Raw genomic sequence first — 14,349 nt, 5'->3', positions numbered from 1 at the left:
CCGCAGCCCCAGTGGGATGGGGACCTGCCAGAGCAAGCCCAGCCGGCTGCAGAGGGCGGGCAGTGGCTGCCTGCGCCCAGGGCTCACTGTCAGGGCGGGGGCCGGGGCAGGGCTGCTCGGATGGATACTCAGTGTTCCCTGGCAGTTTGTGTCCCCTGCACTCTACCCTGACACCCAGCCATAGGCATTTGTTGGTACCAGGAAGTGAAACAAACAGCAGGCAGTAACCTGGCAGCAAAACCGCAGCCGTCCCAGTGTGCACAGGGTGCGCTACACTCCTGCCGAGACCTCACCACCACCAGCTGCTCTTGGCACAGCAACTCTCCCTGCCCTGAGTACTGCTGGGGATGCCTAAGGAGAGCAGCTGGCTCATTCTCTCAGTCCTCAGGTATCCTTTCTACATTCTCCTGTGCTGCAGGATGAGTTTTCCCATTGGGAAAAATAAAAATAATGCCATGGCCTGTGCCCTGTGGGCTGCAGCTGTGTCCCCAGCCTGGTCAAGTCCTGTGGAGGGAAAAACCTGTCAGCAGGTCCTGTTGCAATAGGACAAGTGGGACAGAATTAGACTGGATATAGGAAAGGAGTTTTTCATTATAAGGATGGTGAGGCCCTGGCACAGGGTGCCCAAAGAAGCTGTGGCTGCCCCTGGATCCCTGGAAGTGTTCAAGGCCAGGTTGGAGGGGGCTTGGAGCAACCTGGTCTAGTGGAAGTTGTCCTTGCCCATAGCAGGATGGTGGAATAGATGACCTTTAGAGGTCTCTTCCAACCCAGACCATTCTGAGATTCAATGATTCTGTGACACTTTGGTCTGGCTGGGTCCAGCTGTCCCTGCAGGTCCCTGCCTGTGGCACAGGGGTGTCATGTTTCTGGGGGCCAGACATGCTGGCTGCTCTGTCATCCCCACCCAGGTGGAGCCCAGTGAGGAGCCATCTGCCCACATTCTGCCATGGGTCAGCATACAGGGAGCCACAGCTCTGTAACCTGTGGTGAGGTGGCTTTGTGTGTAATCCTCTGCTCAGACACTCCCCAGGGCTGGGATAGCTGTGGGACCTGCTGTAGCAAAAGGACTTCAGATTCCCAGGTAGAAACGAGGTCAAACAGCCCCAAGGAGACAAGCTTAGAGGATGAGAGAAGAGGGAAGGGGATGGAGTGTGTCGTATTGTGTTAGGGAAAAGCAGGAGATACTGTTGACAAAAGTTGCTGAGGCAGGTGGAAAACAGGTGGGTCATGCAGGAGAGTGACAAAAATGCAAAAGGCACAAACAACCTGAGATGCCTCCTGCCTGTCCATGCCACAGCCAGCACAACAGCTCTTAGGAGGTTAATGGGATCATTAGTGGCGATAAGGAGGCAGCTAAGCAGTAAAGTGTTCCTGAGAAAGTGAACTTCCTCATTCCAGCCAAGAAAGGGAGATTGGTTCAGAGCAAACAGCACCAGAATAAACAACTCAATTAGAAACAGCAAGTTCTCGAACCAGACAAACAACCCAGACCCGGAAGGTTTCATGTGGGAAGAGCCATGTTTCGAGCAAACACTTCCCCATGGGACTGCCACTTAATGAATAAGCACTTGGAGTTACAGAAGGTGTCAGGGATTAACTGGGATTTAGGGGCCTGGGGGACCTGGCCAATTTGCTTTAATTGACCATTAGAAACAGCATAATCCCCAGGAAAATCAGTGTGAGAAATCCGGGCGTCAGGCTCCAGACTTTGCCAGGACTTACAAGAGAACACAAGTCACAAAGGGTTTGCCTCAGTTGGAGAAGGCTTTGCAAATGTATGGCTTATCTTGTACCTGACCCTCTGGGGGCTGCCCATGGCCTGTCTCAGTCCCCAGCTGCCTGGGTGGTGCCCTGCCTGCAGACGCAGCTGCCCATGCTGCCTGGCTCCCAGACCAGAGGGCAGAACAGAGGGACAAGGGTTGACCTGCACCCTGGGTAAGGCTGACCTCTCCGCCTGCTTCCTCCACATCTTACCGCCCACAGCCCAGGGCTGCCTGCAGGCAGTGCGGAGGCAGGGATAGACAGCTTGTGATCTTGGTATGGGTGACACTGGGGGCAGCCCTGTGCCAGGTTTACACTGTTCCCAGACACTGACATGGACATTCTCCCCTGAGCTCAGCACTCGGGCCTCTCTGGTATCTGAGGTCTCTCCTGCCAGCCTTCCCAGCCTAGTCAATGATTACCCAGGATGGAGGTTACCCAAGAGCTACCAGGACAGTAACAGAACACGAATGACACCCCCAAGCAAACACTGGCTGTGCCGGCCAAGGCAGGGTGCCAGGTCCCGACAACTCCTGCACAGCTTTTTGCTCACAGCCAAGGTGTGTGGGGCCACCCCACTGCCAGCTGGTGGTCTGCTGCAGTGGGACAGACCAGAACCCCAGAAGTCCCCAGACCCCTCCCTGCCCCTGCAAAATCAAGATCCATTGGGAGTCAGCTGTGATGGCCCCTCTGCTCCCACTGGAGACACTGGCCCCTGCCACCAGACAGTCACGGGAGATCAGGGCCCTGGCATAAGATCACTCCAGCTGGTTATGCCACACAGTGCTCAAGCATATTTGTCATGTCTGAGCCCTCCTCTGCCCTGCACTGCCCTGCCTGGGCCTGGCCTGCTGCAGCTGGCAGCTGTAACCCTGGCAGGGCTAGGGCTTGGCTTCATGGCAGGACATCTCCCAGCTCTGGGATCACAAACCAGAGTGATTTTTTGACCTTCGCTTTTTGCTGTGCAGCCATCCTGGCATTTCAGAGAAGGGGACCTCAGGTGAAGGGCTCACTGCAGCAGGCACCAAGGGTACCCAGGTCTTGGAAGAGATAGCAAGAAGTGGGCTGCAAAAAGCCCCTGCTCTCCTGGAGAATGGATGGGCTGTGTTTGTACTTGCACAACGCAAAGCAGCACAACACTTCCCCTCCACCCCTAGAGAAACTTCCCTCTCAACCTTCCTGCACTCTCCTATCAGTCAATTCATTAATTCTTTTGTGCCCACAGCAGAAGACGAACTGGCAAAGTTAAAGATAGTCGTTTGCTACCTCTGAGCCAAATATAGCTAAACTTCCTGTCCCAAAGGTCCTAGAGGTGTGAAATGGGACTCCTGACCTGCTGAGAGTATTCTGGTGCCCTGGAACATGGAACATCAGCGTGGTGCCATTTTTAATGAGCAAACTCTGGTAGAAGAGTCACCACAGCAGAGCTGCTGTGATGCTGAACAGTCCCATGCACTTGAGAGAAGCCCCCAAGGGTGCTTGTGCCAGGGTGATGCAGGCAGGTTTGTCCGTGGGTCTGGAGGCCCTTAGCTGCCGTGGCCTCCTCTCCAGCCCCCCCAGAGTATGGGCTGACCATGGGTGACCAAGGTGATGTGCTGGCAGGGGCATTGCAGCTGGGTTGGAGCTCCGGGGAGATGGTCCCACAGTGGGAGAGCAGGCAGGGGGTGGCCACTGCCAGGTGTGAGGCTGATGGCTGCAGCCTTGCCAGCAGCCTGTTATTCATTCTCCAGGAGGGAACCTTTGGACTGTGGAAGGTTCGAGGCTCAGGGAGGGCAGGGGCAGAGTCCAGGCTGGGCTCTGTCTATCTGGCCTCCATCAGCGAGGTGACTGCCAGGCTGGGAATTCCCGTGGGTGAATGCATGGCTTGTGCAGGGTGAGTGGGTGTGAGTAGGGCATGCAGGGCCTTGTCTCTGTCCCAGTAAGGTCCAAGCTGCAGTGCCGTCCCATCTCATTGTGAAGGGGCTCCATCAGCGTAACACAGCCACAGAGAGAGGAGAGAGCAGGAGAGCCCACCCTGGGTCTCTCCAGGCTGTCTCCAGCCCAGCACTGACCCCACAGCAACGCAGCAGCCCCTGCAGCCTGGGCTGCGCTCACGCAGCTGCGGCAGCAGCACCTGCCCCGTGCCTGGCAGCAGGAAGGGACCGTGGGCACTGTGGCTGCGTGTAGGCCGCTGTGGCCTCCAGCCGGGATCCGCTTCCTGCCACGGCAGCTCCCAATTAAACCAATTTCTTGGATGGCTTCAGCAATGCAGGAGCCAGAGGCTTTGTAGTTGTGCGGCCTCTTGGGCCACCCACAGGGTCTCCCTGTCCCCCCGATGCCCTCGCCATCCCTAGGGCAGCACCTGCTCTCTTGTGTAACATGTGACCTGATCTCCTGGGGCAGTGCTTCCCCTGGCCCTGCTGCTCTCCATAAGCCTTATTGGGAACATATCACAGCAGGAGCCAAGTGCTGGGGGACTGTCCTGGCCTCACCAGGCACAAACAATGCAGCGCCATGCTGGGATGTGAGCCAGAGGCACCTCTGAAGTGGCCGCCTGGCCCAGGCCCCACTGATGCCAGCCCGCTGTGCCCAGAGGCTGTGGCACCAAGCAGAGCTGCACATCAAAGCCCTTCTTGCCTCAGGTCCCCACCACCCTGGCCAGGCACAAAGTGGGAGTGACAGGGAAGACAGGCGGGCAGGGCCAGGGTCCCCATGGGGCTGGGGCCAGGGAGTCAGGTGCCTTCTCTCTCTGATCAGCCCCTTCTTCTCGCCAGAGCTCAGGTACTCAGAGTGGCTGGGGTGGAGTAGGGACAGGAACACTGTAGGGCCCAAAGCAAGGCTCGCAAGCACAGCCTGCACTGATGGCCAGGAATGAGGGGAGCCTTGAGCGGGCTGAGCCAGTCACCGCAGGACACAGGAGCTGCACTCCCTCAAGCCCAAAACAGATGGACAGACAGCACAGTGGCAGGGATCTGTGTTGTCTAATCAGGAGGATGCAGAAAACTTCCAGGGTGTGACTCCAGGGAGACTGAATCAAAGGTGTCCTGGGCTGGGTGGGACAGTGCTTGGACAAACACCAGGGTCCCTTGTCAGTGCCAGTGGTTCAGGGGCAGCTCTGGGGGCACATAAGACATGGGCTTGGGCCACCTGGCAGAGAGAGCCTCTGTGGCTATGGCAGTGGTGATGCTGCTGTTGGCCCTGGTGTCACCAGCACTGTGGGACACTGCACTCACACAGGGACACATACTCAGCCCTACAGCCACGGCACTGATACATACACACACGTGCTTTAAGGCACATGCCTGGCTCCATGCTCAGTGGGACCAGAGCCTCAAGGTACCCCAGGCAGCCTTTGGGGTGGCTGAAGGCTCAGGAGGTGCAGGTGAGACCCTGCTGCACACAGAGCAGAGTGTGAGCAGTTTGGCTGCTGCAGCCGCATTTTGGGAATTTGGGTCCAGTGGCAGACATGGGGCAGAAATTCTTGGTGCTGACACCACCTAGAGCTCTGGTCCCTACACAGTACAGGGGCTCAGGGACCAAGGGGAGCAGGGCCAGGACCCAGGCAAAGGGCCTGAATGGCAAAGCACTGAGCAGCAGAGGCCGCAGGCTCCTTAGCTGGGTAATTATTGTTATTGCTGTTGTTATTGTAATTACAATAACAGCAACAGCTACAGCTGGCTGCCGTTGCATCACTGCTGGCATCATTGCCATTGTCATTGGACTGGGAAAGTGACACCTCAGGGAAGGAAGTGCCTCAGCCAATGCCCAAGCCTCTGTCCCTCTCTGAGGGTAATGACAGAGCGTGCCCCTCGCTCCAGGGCCCACAGCCTGGGACTGTGCTCTGTTGCATGTAGGTGTCGGGACTGAAGAGGACAGATGGGTCTGGAGATGAGCTGACAGTTCCAAAGCTCCCTGCTGATCCCAGGGATGTGCCTCTTCCCCAGGTCAGTTCGTGCCTGGGGAAGGGACCGGCTTGCTCTGTCCCCAAGGCCTGGCGTGTTGTCATTTGGGGGCCAGCCAGAGTGGGTGTCACTGCTCAAAACTGTGCCAGGGAGGATGCCCTCGTCAGGGGATTGGCCCACGTAGCTTTCCAGCTCTCCTCCCACCCCAGAAAAAGCTACTATTAAGGAGGGATTGTTAGCGAATTAGAGAATTAAGGGTTGGGGCAGCAACCAGGCCTGGGCTGTGGGCTGCAGAGGGCCAGGGATTACCCTGGGACAGCAGTCTGGTGCCAGCACCTGTCCAGCCAGAGCTGGTGCTGCCAGAGAGCTAAACCCAAAGTGCTGGAGCCCAGCCCAGCTGGCAGCATCTGGGCTTTGCTCCCTCAGAAAGTTGGAGCAGGGATGCTGCCCACCTCTCTCCCTCCATGTCACCTGATCATTCTCAACCTCCAGATCCTGGAGGGGTTCTGCTGCACAGCTGGAGCTCCCAGCTCTCCTGGGGTGGTGGAGCAGTGCCTGGGAGCTAATATTAACCAAAAGCTTACCAGCTGTCCTGGACAAAGGGAAACATTCCCCAACTTCCTGTAACTGCTCAGTCTTCTATAATTTCACACTTAGAGAAGCACCCAGCACCCACCCAGACACCCAGCACAACCTGCACCCAGCGAGGGAACCCATCCCTCCTGCTTTGGCCCCAGTTGCCTGCTTCCTTCAGGATGCCACGGGGGAGCAGGGCTGTTCCTGTTTCTCGCAGGGCTGAGCACTCTGGGAGCACCCTGCAGCATTTCCAGCAGCCCCAGCTGTGCCTCGCCATGTCCAATGCAGCTGTGACTGAGCTCACACCTCTCCTGCCAAATGCCACTGTATCACTGCATGGAGTGGAGGAAGGTCCTTCTCAGCCCAGAAGCAAATCCCTGCTCCAAGCCAGGCCTGGATTACAGTAAGGGGCTTGTGGCAGCAACAGGTCTGCCTGCAGTCCACGCAGTCCTGCCTAGGAGAAAGAGTGTGGGGACATGTGAGCACACATGGAGACCCTGTGCCTTGGCTGTGAGGGGCATCCCAGCAGTACCTGAACCACTGAGGCCGTGACCTCTCAGAATTCCTGTACTGGGGAAACAGAGAAGGACTGTGTCATTTTAACAGCTCTGACCTGGCTCCGGTCCCCTCTGTCTGCCCCTCACAAAAAACTCTGCTGGCAGGCAACCCACAGGCCCTGTGGCAGAGCTGGCCAGGGAGAGGGGCAAGGGTCACTCTGCACACACGCTGGGTGTAATGAGGCAGCCAGAGGCTGCTGCGAACAGCACTGCTGCAGCACAAGAATGCCACAATACTAATTAATCCAGGCACTGGCTTGGGGCCAGCATAGACCTTCCAGGGCTTCAGGAACTCAGGCAAGAAGACAAAATGCCCCTCCGGGACGTGGGTGTCTAACCAGGGCCTGGATCTGGCAGCCAGTGTGCTCACACTTGGGCTGCATCTGTTCCCTATGGCTTGGGGTCACCAACTTCTGCCTAGGGGTGGAAGAACCAGCCCCTGCCCCCTGCCACCACCCTGGGGACATTTCAGCCCCCATGGCCAAGAGGGGCCAGCAGCTGGGGGTGGAAAGCTGACAGGGCTTCATGAGAAAGAGAGAGTTTGGAGGTCTATGGCCGTCTGACCCCCACCCGGGCCACAGGCCTGTCACCACAGTGTGCTCAGTCCTGTGGCATCCAGGGTGCCAGGAGCCAGGCACAGTGCTCTACATAAGCACAGCTGCTCTCTGCCTGCTGCTCCCATCACAGTGACAAGAGGGCACCAGGCCAAAAATGCCTTTCCCTTCCTACCTCCACAGGGCAGCAGGACAGATGGAGGTCGACAGCTCATGGGGAAGGTTGAGGGAAGGAACCAAACCCTGAGGCTGGCCTGGTACCCCCGCTTCCAGCCTATCTCACTGCATCCCAGCCGTGGGATGCTCCCATCATGGCAGGTTATGGGTTATGCTGCCACGGCTCAGCCTTCAGCTTCCTCCTCCTCCTCCTCTGCCTCTCGTGAGCTTGCAAGTTGCCCTGCTCAGCCCGGGTCTGCTCACCAGCTCCCATATCTTCTACCACCAGCTGTGAGCAGCACAGGGCAACCTGTTTCAGGGTATTTGCTAGAGCTGGGTCTGCAGTCTTCAAAATACCCCTCACATGAATCCCCCTCATCCCATCCAGATGTCTTGGTGAGGGATCATGTACACGTGGGGAACACGTCCCCACATGTACTGACCAAGGCACTGGGGCCTGGAAGAAGTTGAAGGGGCTTTCCAGCCAAAACCTCTTCCAGGAAGGATCAACTCCCAGATACATCAAATACAAAACATTTTCTTCCTGTTTCAAGCTTAATTTTTGCATGAGAAAGGAGTGATCATTTTAAATGAACCGTAAACATGGAAAGAGGCACTGTGCTTCTGGAAACTGTTTCCTTTGGAATCTCCCAATTTTCAGGTCTAACAGATCCCACAGATGATGCCTCATTGGCATAGATGGAGTCTGGTGGGGAGGGCTCCTGGGCTGAAAGCCGAGATGTGCTATGCCTTGTATTTTTAGAAGGTGGAGACAGCCAGCTGGATCCCAGTCCAGACCCACCCCTACCTTGCTCTGACCCCATGAACTCTGGGTCTCCGGGTTGAGGTGCCTTAGGACACTCAAAAAGCTTCTGTCCCCAGCAGGGTTGTACTGCTGCTGAGTGCAGTCATGCAGAATAGGACTTTTTTTTTAATTTAAACTGGTCTCTCTATGTGTTTGCCATGGAGGTAATATTCCCATGACTGTTGTATCCTTCCCTGGACAAGGAGCAGATTTGGAAGGTGCCACTGGTGTTACAGGGGCTGATGCACACCACATGCCTGGGGCTGTGTGCAGCTGCAGCGCTGGCAGGATTGGGCCATCCCCATTTGTGTCCAGCTGGGTGCATCACAGCCATGGGATAACAGAGATCCTCAAGGCTCTGGCTGTCCCACTGATGACTCTGTCTGTCCCAGGAAGAGCTGCTGCATCCTCACTGCAGGGTCTTGCGGAACCTCGCTGTGCCTAGGCACTGCACCACTGCTGCAGCCCCTTCCACGCCTGGCCCACGGAGGAGCTGCTCCTTGGCCATGACCATGTTTGGGTGTTTTTGAGCTGGTGGATGACTCAGATCTCTGTTCCCGGGACTTGTTTACTGGATGGGTGGGAGCAGTAGAAGCATGAGGCTGGTGGCGTGGCGGCCGTGCACTGCCCAGTGTGCCCCCACGTGCAGCTGCCTCTGCCACTCACTCCTGTCATGCCAGGCCTGGTCAGAGACAACTTCTGCTTTCGGAGTGGGAGGTTGCTGGCCCCTGCCAAGCACAGGGAGTGCTGGGGAGGGATGTGCCCAGGCTCACACGAAGAGGCGGAAACAGACCCGTGTGTGCTGCTCCAAAGTGAGTCATTCCAGGCTGTTTGACCCACTCCTTACAGGATCAGTCCAGCAGTTCCTTTTGTCCCGACTTAATGCTGAAACTATGCAGTCCCTTGCCAGTGCCATGGCTGTGCCACTGCCCTGCTGCCGGCTGTCCCAGCAGGCAGATGGCACTGTCCCCTCACATACATGCCTGCCTGGTGGAGCCAGGGGGTTTCTCGGAAAACAACCCACTTCTTGGCCTGCCTGAAACAGCACCTCATAAAACACAGTGCAGAAATCCCCAGGGCTCAGAAACAAATTGCTGCTCTCCAGCTTCTGATCCCACAGCTCCTGCACCAGGGCGGTATTCCTGGGAGGCCGAGCAGCCTCCCCAGCATCCCCCCCAGCTCCCCACCATGTTGTCCAGCCATGAGCATCTTCCCACCTCTCCTTGATAGCAGGGCCCTGGGAAAATGTTAAGATAGACTTTAAAAGGTTAAGCTTTGTACCTACGTAAGTGGTATGATAAATGATATAATTGTTAGATGTGATGACTGTTTAGTAATTAAAAATAGTTATTGTATAATCATAAGAAGGATCATGAGAAACTGTATGTTCCTAGTCTAAGGAGGCTATGCTTGGCTGAAATCTATGTATACAATTGAACTATATAAGTTTAATAATTAACATGAAAGTTATATAACGGTAGAAGATAAAAACATGTTCTTCCCGAACCCATGTCGGAGTCAGATTTGGGCTTGTACCCCTGACACCCAGAGCTCTTCAATAAAAGCACCTGCATATAATCATTTCTTGTGATTATATGTTCCTGAACGCTAACATCCTGGCCAGGACAGCTCCCGGGTTCTCCTTTGGCTTACCTCCACCCTGTGCCGCCCCGGTCACCCCCATCCTCAATCCAGCCATTGCTCTGGAAGCAGAAACCAAGACCTGTCACTTCCGCATGCCTACACAGCACGGCCCAAAATAGCTCAAAAAGCCCAAAAATATCGCTGCCCACTCAGCCCAGCTAGTTCCCCGAGAAAGACGTAGGAGTGTGTGCAAGGCTACGGGTGAGCAAGCAGAGGGACCAGCCCAAAAACGTACATCCCATGGGATCATCATTTCCCCAGGCTGGCAGAAAAACAGCTGTTGCTGTGGCGACAGTTCAGCGTTTGCTGCTTCCTCCCACAAAATCGGGTGACACGACGTCATCAGCGGCCGGCCGCCGGTGAGCGCGGCCCGGGCCGTGACTCAGAGCTGGCCACCGGCCCCGCCTGCTCCCCGACCTCCCCCTCCCCTTCTCACCACGCCTGGGCATCTCTGGCTTTCCTAGAACACCCATCAGGCAGCCTGGGTCACGATTAGCACGTTCAGGCTCGGAGACGGGGTGTCCCCTGCTCTCCAGCCCAGTTCTGAATTAGCCAATAGCTCCCCTGGCATGTTGGAGCGTGGGTTGGACTCGATGATCTTAAAGGTCTCTTCCAACCTAGAAATTCTGTGATTCTGTCCCCCACTCGCTGTGCAAGTGACAGTAACTCAGGCAGAGCCACCTCTGCACAGGCTCCCTCTGCCTCCTTCGCTTTCCATCCTGGGCATGCCAGGGCATCCAGCAAGGACCAGGCTGCCGCTGCCCTTAAGCATCCTATTCACAGGTGAAATGCTTCCCAGCTCTCTCAGGTTAATCCTGATTGACTGCCAAACCGTCCAGGGGAGACGCTGAGCTGTAGAGTCATCCAGGGTTCACCATCTAGGGGAGAGATCAGGAGAGTGCATTTGGGGGAAGCTAGGTACAAACAATGCCTCCCAGGCATTCAGCCATCCTGAAATGCTCACAGCATCTCTGGAGAATGTTAATCCCCCTCTATTAAACTCAGATCGCATAAAACTCCCTGTGTCTAGTTCTCTCTCCCTAGCTCTGCTCTGCTGGAGGACTCCCCCGCCTCCCTAGCTCCAGCACCAGGCCAGTCTCCAGGCTGGGCTGTCCCCACACTTCCTTTGCAGAGCTGGATGCACAGGAGCACTCCTGGGAGAGTCTCCCCCATGGTCAGGCATCCCAGGGTCTCTCTGCTTGTCCCAGCACACAGACCCAGAACCTGCTGAAGGTGTTTTAAAACTGCTCTGTTTGTGAACAAGGGAATCCTGGGGGAGGTGAGACCAGAGCTGTGCTGTGATGCTTTTCAGAAGCAGTTTTCTTGAGAAGGCAAAGAAAAGGCCAGGCCCAAAATCACAGCTGCTCTACTGCTGCCCATTGCCACCCACTGAATGCACCCAAACAAAGGAACAGCTGCTTCCAGACCCCCTGGCTCTCCCCTGGGCTGCAACATCTCAGCTGGGGGGCCTGGACTGTCCCAGGGAAGCTCTGTTGTGCCCATACCAGGACACAGCAGCATCAGGCTCCCAGAGCCCTTTGTCTTGCTCCCCTGAGACACAGAGTACCTTCTCCTTGGTGGTTCTCAAGCAAGCTCTGAACCCCCATCCCATCATGGAGCAGCACAGATACCCTGAGCCTCCTTATCGCCAGGCAAGGAGCCAGCTCCCCTGAGTCTCCAGCATGCCTCCTACTCCATCCAGGATCCCCTTGCCCCCCTCGTGCTCCATACTGCCTGTTTGTATGCTGCTGCCCTGGTTACTGGCCACTGAGTCACCACCAAAGCTCTCTCACGGGCAGGAAAGCCCAGACTCATATTTTCCATGGGATTCCTACTACTCATTCAACCTTCTGAGATGGGGAGAGATGTTGCTGGAGGTGGACAGAGATGTTGACATCAGAGGGATGTCCCAGGGACCAGGGCTGTCTATACCAGGAACTGCCAAGAGCACATCCAAGTTCTGCAGGCATGTTGGGGTTCCTTGGGGGCTGTATGGTAGGGGATTCCTTCATCCTTTTGAAGAATGGATCTAGGAGAAATCTTTCCCCAGCAGCTGCTCTTGCAGCTAAGCAGCCGTGGTGCCTGCATGTGGGTTCACTCCTGACATGTGCTCTGTGAACCCATCCTCACAGGGGTGCTGAGGCTGTTCACCCGTCCCCTTCATATCCCCAGTTTTGCAATGCTGCAAAATAATCCCCAGCTCCCGATAGCCCCCCCCAGCACAGGTCTGTGAGGAACCAGCATCTGGAAAGGATCAGCACAGAAACCACTATGGGGAAAGGGGAGGGCTATAAATAGCAGCAAGTTTCCAAATCAAAGCTTTAGAAACAACAACAACAACCAAAGAACAGAGGCTGAGGCACTGGCTTTTCTGCCTGGCATGCTTATATATATAGTAATTTTGTTATTCCTAGCTTGTTTGCAATCTTCCCTCACTGCTGGGATGTTCTGGGTCTGTCCTCTTTCCCACTGGGCAGCTTCCCAGAGACATATTTCTTGGAAGGTTGTAACCTCTTTTAGTAGATTTTAAATTACTCTCAGGCAGGAATGTTCCAGGACTCATTTTCTACTCATTTAGCAAAACAGGCTTGTCCCTGTTTTGGGGGTGCCACAGAGCTGTAATGGCCCTGGGGTGTGGGGGGCACAGCAGGGAGGACACCAAAAGTTCCATCCAGCTGGAGGGGTGATGTTTTCTGGGGGAGCTCATTGGTGATGGGAAAGGCTCAGCACCTGCAAGGACAAGCAGGCTGCACACCTGAATTTAACCCTCATGACTAAGAGGTAGTGCTGGTAGAAAACTGAAGCAGAGAAACAATGCCTGGGGGTCTCCTTTGGAGCATCCAAAGGAATGGATGAGGGTTTCCTTTGGGCCGTCCTCAAACAATGTCCTTTACTCAGGCATGGACACTCCTTGGAATAACCCAACCACAATCCCAGCTGTGGGGCACCTAACCCTAGCCCTATTCTGGCACAGGCACTGCACCTCCTGACCTTCCCACTGTCCCTGTTGGGGCCCATGGACTGGCATGATCCCACAGTCAGTCTTGAACCTCCCACAGACACCCCATCTCTTGCAGTGCATCCTTCCTGGATGGTTTGTGGCCCCAATGGCATCCAGTGCCCAACTGGACGTCTGTTCTGCAGAACAGTGGCCCCCAGCTCCTGGTAAAGCAACTCAGATGTTGCAAGACAAGGGAACAAGGAGAAATTGCACCTTTTCCCCAGCAAGTTACTCTCCAGCTTGAAATCCCCAACTGCAGCTCAACTCCTTGAGCCCTGGAGTGTCCCTGCTCCCTCACCCTGCCCAGGGCTCCTCAGTGACTGTGAATAGCAGCAGCCTGGCCCTGGGAACTGTGGATGTGCGGCCTCCTGTGCAGACCAAGCCAGTGCTGCTATGTTTATCCCAGCTGTATCGCCCACTAGAGTTGTTTTGCTGGAAGGGCTGTGGTCTGGCAGGCTCTGCCCTAGCAGCAGTGCTCTGGTGCAGCCAAGACAGGATGGCATGACACACATGTTTGAAAAATAACCTCATAAATCTGCTTAATTCAGTCAGTGAATCATTCCCACTCCCTGTGGGCTCCCTTCCCATGAGCCAAACCTTACTGTCCCTCTCTGGGAAACAACACAGGCAAAATGTACCCGGGCAGTGTCCCCTGAGCAACACCAGCAGCACTGCCTGCTCTCTCCCCACAGTTCGTTTGCCCTGCCTAGCACACCCAGCCTTTCTGCAGAATGCTGGGAGCTGCTTGGCACCTTGGTGCCACATCCCCAGACTCCATGGCATTCCACAGCCAGACAGCTCCAGCTCCTCTGTCCTGGCCTCCCCAGACCAAGTGGGGAATAAGACAGCAGGCACTGGAAGCAGCCGCAATGGAAAAATGCAGGGCCAATTTAGCAGCCACCCCTTGGGATGCCAGCTGCTGTTGGCTTAAACCAGGTGAGAGCAGGCCCAGCTTTCTGGGGACCCACTGGCACCCAAGGCCACAGTGATGGACTCAGCACACGACTGATACCAGCATGAGCAGCTGGGACACTGGCAGCCAAATGGTGACCAGCAGGGAGGCCACAAGCAGCACCTGCAGACAACAGCATTGTGTGCCCATCTCCAGGCAGAGCACAGCAGGTTGTGCTGGCCCAGCCCACACCAAGCTGCCAAGGGGCTCAGGGCTTCCGTCACAGCAAGGATTGTGCTATTGACCTGCAGTAACATCAGTGTTACTTCTTCAAATGATGGACACTCCAAACTCATTCCACAAGGAAGCAGTCAAGTGGGCTGTGTGCTAATTTGGGGCAGCAAGAGGATGGCACAGCCTTGCATGCTTTTCCTTGTACAGTAGGACTCAGTCCTATCCTACAGCAGGGACACGATCATGGTTGACTTGGCAGAACCCTTCCTCAGAACTGGATTACCATGG

The 14,349-nt window shown here is 55.8% G+C and overlaps 1 long non-coding RNA gene across 1 annotated transcript; it reads right to left on the bottom strand.

Annotated features, from left to right (window-relative positions):
- Positions 1-8,021: 8,021 nt before the first annotated feature.
- LOC132333896 (uncharacterized) lies at positions 8,022-10,787 on the bottom strand. The gene is made up of 2 exons (XR_009488292.1): positions 10,371-10,787; positions 8,022-9,993 (listed from the first exon to the last, which is right to left on the bottom strand). It is a non-coding gene; the product is annotated as an uncharacterized LOC132333896 (long non-coding RNA).
- Positions 10,788-14,349: the final 3,562 nt, after the last annotated feature.

This window comes from Haemorhous mexicanus, chromosome 14, assembly GCF_027477595.1.
Source record: "Haemorhous mexicanus isolate bHaeMex1 chromosome 14, bHaeMex1.pri, whole genome shotgun sequence".
NCBI classification, from domain to species: domain Eukaryota; kingdom Metazoa; phylum Chordata; class Aves; order Passeriformes; family Fringillidae; genus Haemorhous; species Haemorhous mexicanus.
This window is presented reverse-complemented; position numbering and strand designations above follow the sequence as displayed.